General features: G+C 38.7%; 1 protein-coding gene across 50 annotated transcripts in view; it reads right to left on the reverse strand.

Moving 5' to 3' along the window:
* The window catches only part of NUMB (NUMB endocytic adaptor protein), a 193,311-nt gene that overhangs the window by 114,042 nt on the left and 65,952 nt on the right, over positions 1-13,317 (reverse strand). For 3 of the 50 annotated variants that reach the window (XM_054529724.2, XM_063715209.1, XM_054529717.2), the window contains exon 3: positions 7,751-7,990. The gene's annotated coding sequence lies outside the window, so the exon portion shown is untranslated. 50 annotated transcript variants of the gene reach the window in all.

Raw genomic sequence — 13,317 nt, forward strand, 5'->3', positions numbered from 1 at the left:
CTGTGTCCTTACCCTGATCCCCTCTTGAATTGTAGTTCCCATAATCCCCATGTGTCATGGGAAGGAATCATGGGGCGGTTACCCCCATGCTGCTGTTCTCATGATAGCAAGTGATACGTTTATACACAATGGTTTAATTCTTTACACAACCCTGTGAAATAGGTCATGGTATTGTATCCCCTTTAGGGGTACAGAAAAGGATAAGAAAGGATATTGAAGTGCTACAAGGGAATTTTTTTTGTAAAAAACCTCACAAAATCTGATGGTTTTATAAGGGGCTTTTCCCCTTTTGCTTGGCACTTCTCCTTCCTGCTACCATATGAAGGACGTGTTTGCTTTCCCTTCTGGCACAACTGTAAGTTTCCTGAGGCCTCCCCAGCCATGCTAAACTGTGAGTCAATTAAAGAGACCTCCGGTGACTGAGGTACAAGAATCGCTTGAACCTGGGAGGCGGAGGTTGCAGTGAGCTGAGATCATGCTACTGAGCTCCAGCCTGGGCTACAGAGCAAGACCCAATCTAAAAAAAAAAAAAAAAAAAAAAAAAAAAGGCCACTACATACGTAGCTATTTTGATTTAAATTAATTAAAATGGAATAACATTAAATCTCTAGGCCAGGCTCAGTGGCTCACACCTATAATTCCAGGACTTTGGGAAGCAGGAGGATCATTTGAGCCCAGGAGTTTGAGATCAGCCTGGACAACAAAGCAAGACCCTGTCTCTACCAAAAAAAAAAAAAAAAAAAATTAGCTGGTATGCTCCAGCTACTAGAGGAGGATAACTTGAGACCAGGAGGTCAAGGCTGCAGTGAGCTATGATCATACCACTTCCAGCTTGGGTGACCAAGTGAGACCCTGTCTCTAAAAAAATACAATAAAAGAAAACTTCAGTTCCTCAAACTAGCCACATTTCAAGTGCTTGCTGGTTAATGGCTACCATATTGGATAGCATAAATATTGAACATTTTCATTTCAGAAAGTTCTGGGCCAGGCACAGTGGCTCATGCCTGTAATCCCAGGCATGAGCTCTTTCCACTATAAATTACCCAGTCTCAGGTGTGTCTTTATTAGCAGTGTGAGAATGGACTAATCCATTAAGAATTCTAATAGAAGAAACCTTATCACTAATACTAAAATTCTGGAAAACCTTTCCTTGTAAGATATAACTTCCTTGCGGGAAAATATTTTTTAACTTAAAAAAGTCAAATAAATTTAAACTTTTAATGATTGTATTATAGCAGAAAGTAAATCTGGTGTTTATTAGAATAAGTTATTTATATAGAATAAAGTTGCTATCTTTTTTTTCAGCTAGGCTTATGGCTGATCTAATTTAAAAATCAACATTGTTTCTTTATTGTGGATCTGATAACTCAGTTTTACACTTTTAATCATTTGTAAATCAAATATTAAAGAAGAAACTTGACAGGTATATATTTAACCAGCCACCTTCAAACTATAAAACCTTGAGGCTGAGTGCGGTAGCTCACGCCTGTAATCCCAGTACTTTGAGAGGCTGAGGCGGGCGGATCACTTGAGGTCAGGAGTTGGCGACCAGCCTGGCCAAAATATAGTGAAACCTCGTCTCTAATAAAAAATACAATGGGCCGGGCGCAGTGGCTCACGCCTGTAATCCCAGCACTTTGGGAGGCCGAGGTGGGCAGATCACGAGGTCAGGAGATCGAGACCATCCTAGCTGACACAGTGAAACCCCGTCTCTACTAAACAAAATACAAAAATTAGCAGGGCGTGGTGGCCGGCGCCTGTAGTCCCAGCTACTAGGGAGGCTGTGGCAGGAGAATGGCGTGAGCCTGGGAGGCGGAGCTTGCAGTGAGCCAAGATGGCGCCACTGCACTCCCGCCTAGGCGACAGAGCAAGACTCTGCCTTAAAAAAAAAAAAAAAAAAAAAATTAGCTGGATGTGGTGGCGCGCGCCTGTACTCCCAGCTACTTGGGAAGCTGAGGCAAGAGAATCGTTTGAACCCGGGAGGCTGAGGTTGCAGTGAGCCAAGATCGCGCCACTGAACTCTATCTAGCCTAGGTGACAGAGCGAGACTCCGTCTCTCAAAAAAAACAACAAAACAAAAAAACCTTGAATATATCATTTAATGTCTCTTGTCTCTGTTTTATACATATCTTCTCTTTATTTTTTTTTATTTTTTTGAGATGGAGTCCTGCTCTTGTCACCCAGGTTGGAGTGCAGTGGCACGATCTCAGCTCACTGCAATCTTCGCCTCCCAGGTTCAAGCGATTCTCCTGCCTCAGCTTCCTGAGTAGCTGGGACTACAGGCGTGTGCCACCACATCCGGCTAATTTTTTGTGTTTTTAGTAGAGACAGGGTGTCACTGTGTTAGCCAGGATGATCTCAATCTCCTGACCTTGTGATCTGCCCGCCTTGGCCTCCCAAAGCACTGGGATTACAGGCGTGAACCTCCAAAGTGCTGGATCATAGGTGAACCACCGTGCCCGGCCCATCTCTGCATTTTATAAGGAGGGCAAAAGTTTAAAGTTAATACTATTCTCATGTTCAAAGATACGGAAGTACACACATGAAGAAAATGACTTTGAAATTATATAATTCAATAGTCACTGTTTAAAATGGGGTAATAATGTATACCTCCTGATTTCCACTTGCATTAATTCCTCTTCAATGTACTACCTTAAACTATACTATCAGAAACACACAGGTTATGTGCACCACCTTATCCTATAGGTTTATATACCAAAAGACCACCAAAAATTTAATCTACATTTTATATACTTATCACAAAAATGAAATATACCAAAAAAACATTATAACATAACCCGTTATGAAAACATAACATGTAAAGAACATTTTAAAAAAATAAAGGAAAATGATAGATGAGAAAAGAAAAAATATAAATCCATAATAGAAATATTTGATCCAACATTCTATTTCTAGGAGCTATACTAAGGGCATAATGTAAGTACACAAAGGTAAATGTAAAAGAATGTTCATTGTAATACCATTTGTGATAGTAACAATTATAAGCTTAATTATCAAAAAATGGGAACCAGTTGAATAGATTATGGTATATCTAAACCACGGCATACAATGTGACTTTTAAAATTATTAAGTGCAAAGAGGAGCCCCTCCTCCAAGAATATATTAGCATATTGGAATAGAGGGCAAATGTAGTTTGAAAAAACATTCCAAAGTTATCATTGCTTTGATTTGCTTTTAGAAACAGTAATTAATTTATTTTGAAATTTTATTAAACATTAAAGTGAGATTTTTGTATTTATCAAGGAATTTTTCATGTTATCTATTCAAACATCGAAGATCCAATCCTTCTTTGAAGCCTTCTCCAATCCTCCAGAGCAAAGTCAGATGTTCCCCCCACTGTTTCCCAAATCACTCTTGAGATACCTTTGTTATAGAAATCATTACCCTACTGTCTTATTTATAAGACTGAGTTCCTTGAGGACAAAAACAAAGTCTTTTTTTTTTTTTTTTTTGAGACAGAGTCTCACTCTGTCGCCCAGGCTGGAGTGCAGTGGCATGATCTCAGCTCACTTCAACCTCCACCTCCCAGGTTCAAGCAATTCTCCTGCCTCTGTAGTCCGAGTAGCTGGGATTACAGACACATGCCACCACGCCCGGCTAATTTTGTATTTTTAGTAGAGACAGGGTTTCACCATGTTAGTCAAGCTGGTCTTGAACTCCTGACCTCAGGTGATCTGCCCACCTTGGCCTCCCAAAGTGCTGGGATTACAGGCATGAGCCACCACACCTAGCTGGTCTGAAGTATTTTTATACTCTTGATACTTACAACAGGTTTCAAAACATTATAGGCCCTCAATATAAGGCTTGTTGAATATATTCAAACTCTATTTTTGAAAATAGAGTTGAATATACATTCAAACTCTGTTTTTCTGCTATATTAGATACTCTACCTTGGCCAACTTTTTAAACCTCTCTCAGCCTTGGTTTTCTTTTCAGCAACAATGGGGACACAACACTATGATCTATTTCATAGGACTGTATAAGGAATTAAACCATCGTGTATAAACATATTTGGTCTCACTGGTATATAAATGGCAATGAAAAAATCCTTTTCAGTGGATTTTTTTTTCTTTTCTTTTTTTGGATGACTGCATCTCCTTAAAGAGAACCAAAATGACTGAAATTATACAGATAATAATCTTGCAAAAATTTAAATTTTAAAAAATCATTTCCATCACATGGGACACAAATATCTAAAAGGAAAAAAAAAGAAAAAGAAAAAATCATTTTCAGTTGCATCTGTCAGGGGTTTATTATTTAATTAAATAATTATTTTTATTATTGATTGTCAATAATAAAATCACTAATTACTCTAACAATGATTCATTCTATTTCAGACAGCTGTGAGCATCCATGATAGAGGTCAGTGGTTCTCAAGCTTTAGCATACATAAAAATCACTTAGATGGCTTAATGTACAGATTGCTGGGCCTCACCCCTAAGGTTTCTAACACAGTAGGTCTGGGATGAGGCCCCAGCATTTGCATTACTAACAAGCCCCTAGATGGTGCATATTTTGAGAACTATTTATATAGGTAATTCAGCAATCAAGTGATACCAACAGGTAGAGGTGGGAGGAGTTGTAGTTTTTTGGCAATCTCATTAAATGTCCTAAGAGATGAAAAGACTACTATTGTCCACAGAATTGGGTTCTACTTAAATACTTTATTATAAAATAATCCTGGAAGACTGTTGTACATCTGTCTACCAATTCTACTGGAGAACTACTCCTACCCATTTTGTGTATATATGGAAGAGGAGTAAGTGCAGGGAACATTAACTAAATCACCCAAGCCAGTCCAAAATCTTCCCCAGGGTTTTTTTTTTGCTTGTTTTGTTTTTCACATGATGGGGAAATATTACCTTGATTCCTGTAGGATTGCAACTATACAACCAATGTGAACTGGAGGTGCGTGCAACCATCTTCCCTTGATTACCTGAAGAAAGCTCATCTCAGGAGAAGTAAGGCCAAGAGGCAAAGAAAAACAGAGCTGAGAAATACAGGATCAAAGTAAAAGCCCCTGAAAGTCATTCTTGCCCCTAAATCTGTGCTATATCAGGTTTGATCAGATTATTTAATTACTTGAGCCAATAACTCTTTTTCTCCCTTAAAATGGGTTTCTGTCCCCTGCAATTATGAGTCCTAACTAAAACTGTGAATGAGTAAAAAAGTTGAATGCAAAAGGCTTTAATAACACCTAGCTCTCCATGATAACATTTGAAAGAGAAATAGATTTTCAGATGAGCTGACATTTTGGCTGGTAGCCTGCAATCTGAAAGAGGCTACCACACTTGGAACTGTGACCGAAACTGTTTCACAAGCTTACAAGTAAGCTTCAATCAATATCTCAGGAAATTAAGACAGTTGTGCCTTAGTCGTTATCTAACCTGATTTAACTTTATTAGCTGTAGTTTATAGTCAACACAGATCTCTAAATCTAGCCACACAGTGTCATATATTTATTTGGCCTATAATAACAATAATTAAATGTTGCAATTTACTCTTCCATTCACTGATTCTCTATTATATTAAGACACCATGATAACGTCTAGCAGGTAGCAGTTCAAAAGAAAGAAAACCAGATTTAGGAACCATCTACACTGAGATGACAACCAAAGCTAGGAAAACTGAGTAAGTCTACCAAGGGTAAGAGGATCCTTAACCTGGTCCACAGATGAGATTGGGGGATTTTTTTTTGGGCGGGGGGAGTTCTATGAAGTCCCAAAGTTGTAGGCAAAGTTTAATAGACATGTGCATTTTTCTGGGAGGAGGGGTCACTGCTTACATCAGATTCTGCAAGAAGGATAAGAATCCAAAAAGGTTAACAGTGGTGAGGGGAGGAAATATCAAGAGGGAACTGTGAAGAACACTTACTCATATTAAAAGAAGTTGAGAAGTTGAAAGGAATCTATAAATTACTAAGTGTCTATGTGAACAGTGCTGTGCACATGATATATCACATTGCATTTAATCCTGATAATAATCTGAGATGGTTATCAGCAGCCCAATTTTACAGGTAAGAAAACTAAAGCACAGAGAAATTAAGTGGCTTGACTAAGGCTAGACAACTATCCAGTCTACCACACTGTAGTGGAAGGTTAAGATGAGATATAAAATAAGGGGGCTATCATTCCCATTGCAATATTCACCATTTCGTTCAGAGCAGTAACTCTGACAACTAATTGTTAGGTCAAGAACATAAACTTTGGAGATAGCAATAAGAACAAAATCATGGAATGCTTAATTAAATCACATGATTTCTGAGGCTAGAAGATTGGCAATTTGACAGACTCTAATGCCATCATAAAATTAACAGTTTGTTTACAAAGCACTCATTCTAGCAAAAAGTCACTGAAGGCTGGAAGGCTATAAGAGCCAGTTTTAGTGTTTGCAGTTGCTCTTTAGTAACAATGCATCATCAAAAAACACTAGGTGTCAATAACCCAGTGCCAATGAAATATGGCAAACCTGCCTAAATTATTATTCTTTTCACCAATACTTGTGAATTCTGGCTCCTAATCTAATAAAAGTCTTTAAAATAAAGCACTTTCATTTTATTGTTTCTCTGAGCCAAGAAGAGTCACAAGTTTTTGCTGGGATCTTTTCCCCTCTTCTAACAGCTTGGCACCATTAGTAGCAACTTTCATAGCAAGTGGGTCTTAATATTAATACTTTTTTGCATAATCTTAACTGTTTAAATTTAATTTTTAAATTAATTTTTTGTTAAGGTATAGTTGACAAATAAAAATTATTATTCTTTTTTGAAATGGAGTTTCACTCTTGTGCCCAGGCTGGAGTGCAATGGCACGATCTTGGCTCACTGCAGCCTCCGCCTCCTGGGTTCAAGCGATTCTCCTGACTTAGCCTCCCAAGTAACTGGGATTATGGGCATGCCCCTTTAATTTTGTATTTTTAGTAGAGACAGAGTTTCACCATGTTGGCCAGACTGGTCTCGAACTCGTGACCTCAGGTGATCAACCCACCTCGTGCTGGGATTACAGGCGTGAGCCACTGCATCCCGGGAGACAAATAAAAATTATATATATATGATATACAATGTGATGTTTTGATGTATGTATACATTGTGAAATGGTTAAATTGAGCTAATTAACATATTCATCACCTCACATACTTATTTTGGTTTTGTGAGAACATTTAAGATTTACTGTCTTTGCAGTTTTCTTTTTTTTAAAAAAAAAAAAGAGAGAGAGATTGTCTCACTCTGTTGCCCAGGCTGAAGTGCAGTGGTGTGACAAAGCTCACCACAGCTTTGAATTCCTGGGCCCCATGATCCTCTGGCCTACGCCTCCTAAGTAGGTGGAACTACAGGCACAAGTCACCACACTCTGCTCTCCTTTTCAAGTATATAATACATTATTATTAACTACAGTCACCATTGTTGTACAAGGGATCTCCAGAACTTATTCATTCTAACCAAAACTTTGTACCCTTTGACCTGTTCCCTCTCTTCCTCCCCAGACCCTGGCAACCATCATTCTACCAGACTGTCGCTGAATTTGACTTTTTAAGACTCCACTTATAAGTGAGATCATGAAGTATTTGTCTGTCTTTTCTTTTTTTTTGCTTATGCCTTTCTTCATTTGAAACCAAAAATAACATTTCACATTCTTTTATTCTTTCGTGTTTATATTCAGAGTAAAAGTCAATATTAGCATCCAGCAATCTTTGTAAGTTTTTTAATAAAGCCACATTGTCTTTCTGTGCCTACCTTATTTCAGGTTGCATAATGTCCTCCAGGTTCATCCACAATGTTGCAAATGAAGGGATCTCCTTCTTTAAAGTTGAATAGTATTCGTGTGTATGGTCTGTGTGTGTGTGTTTGTGTGTGTCTGTGTTATATCATCAACAATGTTGCAAATGAAAGGATCTCCTTTAAGGCTGAATAGTATTCCTTTGTGTGTGTGTGTCTGTGTTACATGTGGCTGTATCTCCAGCCTAGGAAACAGAGCTAATACAATAATAAATACAAGGATTAAAAAGGGATTAGAATAGGTATTCATAAGTATAGCTACACATGATGTATACACACACACACTCTACATTTCTTTATTCATTCATCTGTTGATGGACACTTAGGTTGATTCCATATCTTGGCTATTGTGAATAAATGCTGCAATGAATCCTAACACATTTTAAAGGGGTGGTGGGCTGGGCATGGTGGCTCATGCCTGTAATCCCAACACTTTGGGAGGCAGAGGTAGGTAGACTGGTTGAGCCCAGGAGTTTGAGACCAGCCTGGGCAACATGGCAAAACCCGATCTCTACAAAAAATACAAAAACTAGCCTGGCAGTGGTGTGTCCCTATAGTCCTAACTACTTGGGAGGCTGAGGTGGGAGGACTGCTTGAGCCCGGGAGGTCAAGGCTGCAGTGAGCCGTGATCATACCACTGCACTCCAGCCTGGGTGGCAGAGCGAGACTGTGTCTGTAAAATAATAAAATACTAAAATTTAAATTAAATTTAAAAGGAGTTATTCCAGAATGATGTTAATGTGCCAGAGATGAGGAATGAAACATAGGTTAATCATTCATGTAGGGATTAAAAGTAGGTATTCATATGCATAGCTACACGTGACGTTAGGTGTTCTACAGGCAAAGCATAGTTTTTCCTGTGTCTCAACTGTCCTCTTTGAAAAAATGGAAATAACCTTAAAATACGTTATTGTTGAAGACAATGAAGGTAAATTGAGTTCTAGAATGGCTAGATGGCTACAGACACAGCTGAAAGAGAAATAAAATCCTTAACATAGCTGTTTCTTCTATATATGGAAAATAAGTCTAAATTGGAGTTGATATCAACTTTGGGTAGAAATGAAAACTAGTATAGTCTTATTTTTATTTTTTTATTTTTTAGAGACAGGCACATGCCATACACCCAGCTAATTTTTTATTTTTATTTTTTGTAGAGATAGGGACTTATTCTGTCACCTGGCTGGGGTGCAGTGGCATGACCATAGCTCAACTGTAACCTCAAACTCCTGGGCTCAAGTGATCCTCCTGCCTCAGTCTCCCAAAGTGCTGAGATTACAGGCATGAGCTACCATACCTAGCCAGCCTGCCCCTCTATCCATCCATCTACGCATCTATCCATCTATCTAATCTATCTATTTACTTTAATTATTAGGGGTGTGTGTGTGTGTGTGTGTGTGTGTGTGTGTGTTTAAGCAACAAGGTCTTGCTCTGTGGCCCAAGCTGGAATACAGTGGCACAATCATAACTCACTGGAACCTCATACTCCTGGTCTCAAGGGATCTTCCCACCTCAGCCTCCAGAGAAGCTGGGACTACAGGCCCACACCACAAGGCCTGGCTAGTTTTTTTGTGGGTTTTTTTGTGGGTTTTTTTGTTGTTGTTTTTTTGTTTTGGAGAAACGAGGCCTTGCTATGTTACCCGGGCTGGTCTCAAACTCCTGAGCTCAACTGATACTCCTGTCTTAGCCTCTCAAAGTGCTGGGCTTACAGGTGTGAGCCACCAGCCTTTTTAGAATACAGTTTTGCAATATGCAACTGAAGACCTTAAAATGAACAAATATTGAGGAATATTTCACACAGAATCATCAGACCAATCAGATAATTTACGATATATCTATACCAGTGGTTCTCAAACTTTAGCATGTATCAGAATCACCTAAAGGTTTGTAAAACCATAGATTGCGGCTTGGTGCAGTGGCCCATGCCTGTAATCCCAGCATTTTGGGAGGCTGAGTTGGGCAGATCACTCGAAGTCAGGAGTTTGAGACCAGTCTGGCCAACACGGTGAAACCCTGTCTCTACTAAAAATACAAAAAATTAGCCAGGCGTGGTGGCGCACACCTGTAATCCCAGCTGCTCAGGAGGCTAAGACAGGAGAAACACTTGAACCCGGGAGGCAGAGGTTGCAGTGAGCTGAGATCGCACCACTGCACTCCAGCCTGGGCAACAGAGTGAGTGATATGCCGTCTCAAAACAAAACAAAACAAAACAAAATAACCACAGATTCCTGGGCCCCCAAACCAGGTTTCCGATTCAGTAGGTCTGGATGGAGGCCAAGAATATGCACTTCTAACAAATTCCCAAGTAATGCTGGTATTTCTGGTCCAAGGACCATGCTGAGAATCATTGATCTAAAAAATGGACTTCTATGAAACCATTAAAAATGAAGATCTATATTCACTGATATGATATATATACATGCCGTGGTGTACTGATAAGCCACCCTGGGGAGTAATTCAGCGGGGAGAAAGATGCCCTGCTTTGTAGCATTTGCCAAATTCACTGATGTAGCTGATCCCACCATTGCTAATATCAAGCTACCAACAATTTGGATTTGCATAATTTCTTAATTATTGGCTCTGGTGAGATAGCGCTAGCTGGTCCAAGGACACTAACTAGAAAAATATCTAACAAGATATAAGGCAAAATGGTAATTAAGCAGTTATCTTTGGGTAAAAGAATTATAGGGATTTTCTTAATGGCTTCCTGTATTTTCTTAATTGTTTTATGAGCATTCTCACGTTTATAATAAAAATCTATTAACAATTAAAAATGAAGTTATTTGCATTGGCTATATCTTTCTGGTCATTAAATATTCACACACATACATTCATTCATATATATATATATATATGTCTATAAAGGTTTGGATTAAGAGTTCTGTATAGTTGGAAGTTTTGCATCCCCTCTAGAGAGAAGACACTGATATTTAAACATGAAGAACAAGTCTACTACCGCACTCTCTTTCTGTGTTAACCTGGCCTTGATGAAGTGGAAAAATAAAGAATGGTAAAGGCCCAGCTGAGAAGTCTTTGAACTCTAGCCCTGGGGCATCAAGGGCTAGATGTTTCTGTTTACAAAACAGCAGCATTAACAGCTGCCCTAGAATCCAAGCGGAAAATAGCCTAAGACAGCCTGCAATGCATGTGCTATAAAACCCAGTTTCACAAAAACAGCAGGAACATAATCCCACTAGCTTTGCTACATAAAAATGTAGTTTTGATTAACAGTTCACCAAACTGTTAATGGAAAAAATCAAAAATAGCTTAAATATTCCACAATAGAAGATTAAATAATTTAAAGCTGCATAAAATCGGTGCATAAAATGGAATATGCACCTATTAAATGGTGATATTTTAAAATTTCTAACAACATGGGGAAATGGTCATAAATTATTGTGAAAGGAAAAAATGTAAGAAAACTGTGTATATAATTCCATTAATAAACTACATATTTGTATATGAGAGAGAGACACAGAGAGAGAGAGAGAGAGAGAAAGTGTGTGTGTGTGTGTGTGTGTGTGTGTGTGTGTGTGTGTGTGTGTGTGTGTGTGTGTGTGTGTGTGTGTGTGTTTAAACACCAGAAAAATATAGCCAAGGTTAATAGCAATTATCTCTGGATTAGGGTATTACAGATGATCTTTTTATATTTGCCCATTTGTATTTTCAAAAATATCTACAGCAAATATATATTATTTGGGTATTTTTTTTTTTTTTAAGTCACCAAGCAGGGGAAACCCAAATGGTAACAAGTAAATGAAAAGATGCCCAACCTTACAATCAATCACAGAAATAGAAATTAAAACAATATACTTCTTTATTCCCATCAGATTGACAAGGCTAAATAGATAGGTTAAGACCAAATATTGGTGAGTATTTAAGGAAATGGGAATCCTAATTTACTACTGGTGGGAGCATCAACTGGGTAGCCATTCTAAAAAACAACTTGGCAATATTTAGTGAAATTAAGTATGTGTATGGGCCACAAGTCAGCAATTCCTTTTCTCGGTATATACTAGAGTAACCTTTGCACGTATCAATAGGATATATGCATAAGGATGTACACAGCAGCACTATTTGTGTTAGTTTTCAACACACCTAGGTATCTATTGTTAGAGAAACATACAAGTAAAATGTGGAAATACATATACAATGGAACATTATACACAGTCAGTTGTTGTAAACTAGATTTACAAATACAGTATGTGCTTCCATAATTCCTTTTTTTGATCAAAAAAGAATAAATAAGATTCAGAGCATAATACCATTATACAAATTAAAAACACATACACACAAAACAATATGAAAATATTTCAAAAATAAGCACATACTTACATGAAGCATATTAAATACAGTTGGCCCTCCATATCCATGGGTTCAACCAGCTGTGGATTGAAAATATGCCAGAGCCAGGCACGGGGGCTCACGCCTATAATCCCGGCACTTTGGGAGGCTAAGGCGGGCAGATCACCTGAGGTCCGGAGTTAGAAACCAGCCTGACGAAAATGGAGAAACCCTGTCTCTACTAAAAATACAAAATTAGCTGGGTGTGGTGGCACATGCCTGTAATCTCTGCTACTTGGGAGGCTGAGGCAGGAGAATCGCTTGAACCCAGGACACAGAGGCTGCAGTGAGCCGAGATTGCGCCATTGCACTCCAGCCTGGGTGACAAGAGCTAAACTATGTCTCAAAAAAAAAAAAAAGAAAAGAAAAGAAAATATGCCAGAAAAAAACGGCTTAGCCATATGTAGTGGCTCACTTCTGTAATTCCAACAACTCCGGAGGCTAAACTAGGAGGACTGCTTGAGGCCAGGAGTTTGAGCTTACAGTGAACAATGACTACACCACTGCACTCCAGCATGGGCAACACAGCAAGAGCCTATCTCTAAAAAATAAATAAACAGGCCAGGTACGGTGGCTCACACCTGTAATCCCAACACTTTGGGAGGCCAAGGCCAGTGGATCACTTGAGGCCAGGAGTTCAAGACCAGCCTAGCCAACATGGAGAAACCCCATCTCTACAAAAATAAAAAAATTAGCTGGATGTGGTGACATCTGTAATCCCAGCTACTCAGGAGGCTGAGGCAGGAGAATCGTTTGAACCCAGGAGATAGAGGTTGCAGTGAGCTGAGATCGTGCCACTGTACTCCAGCCTGGGCGATGGAGTGAGACTCTGTCTCAAAAACAAAACAAAACAAAACAAAAAAAACAAAAGTAAAAATATATAAATGAATAAGCAAGCAAGTGAGCTATCAAGTCATGAAGAGAACACATGAAAGAACTTTAAATGCACATTACTAAGTGAAAGAAGCCAATCTGAAAAGGCTACATATAATATATGATTCCAACTATATGACATTCTGGAAAAGGCAAAACTATGGAGACAGGAAAAGGATCAGTGGTTACCAAACGTTAGGTGAGAGGAAGGGATGGACAGTCAGAGCAGAGAATCTTTGGGGTAGTAAAACTATTTTGCATGATACTACAATGGTGGATGCATGTCATTACATTTGCCAAAATCCTTGAAA

The sequence above is a fragment of the Pongo abelii genome, chromosome 15, assembly GCF_028885655.2.
Source record: "Pongo abelii isolate AG06213 chromosome 15, NHGRI_mPonAbe1-v2.0_pri, whole genome shotgun sequence".
NCBI lineage: Eukaryota > Metazoa > Chordata > Mammalia > Primates > Hominidae > Pongo > Pongo abelii.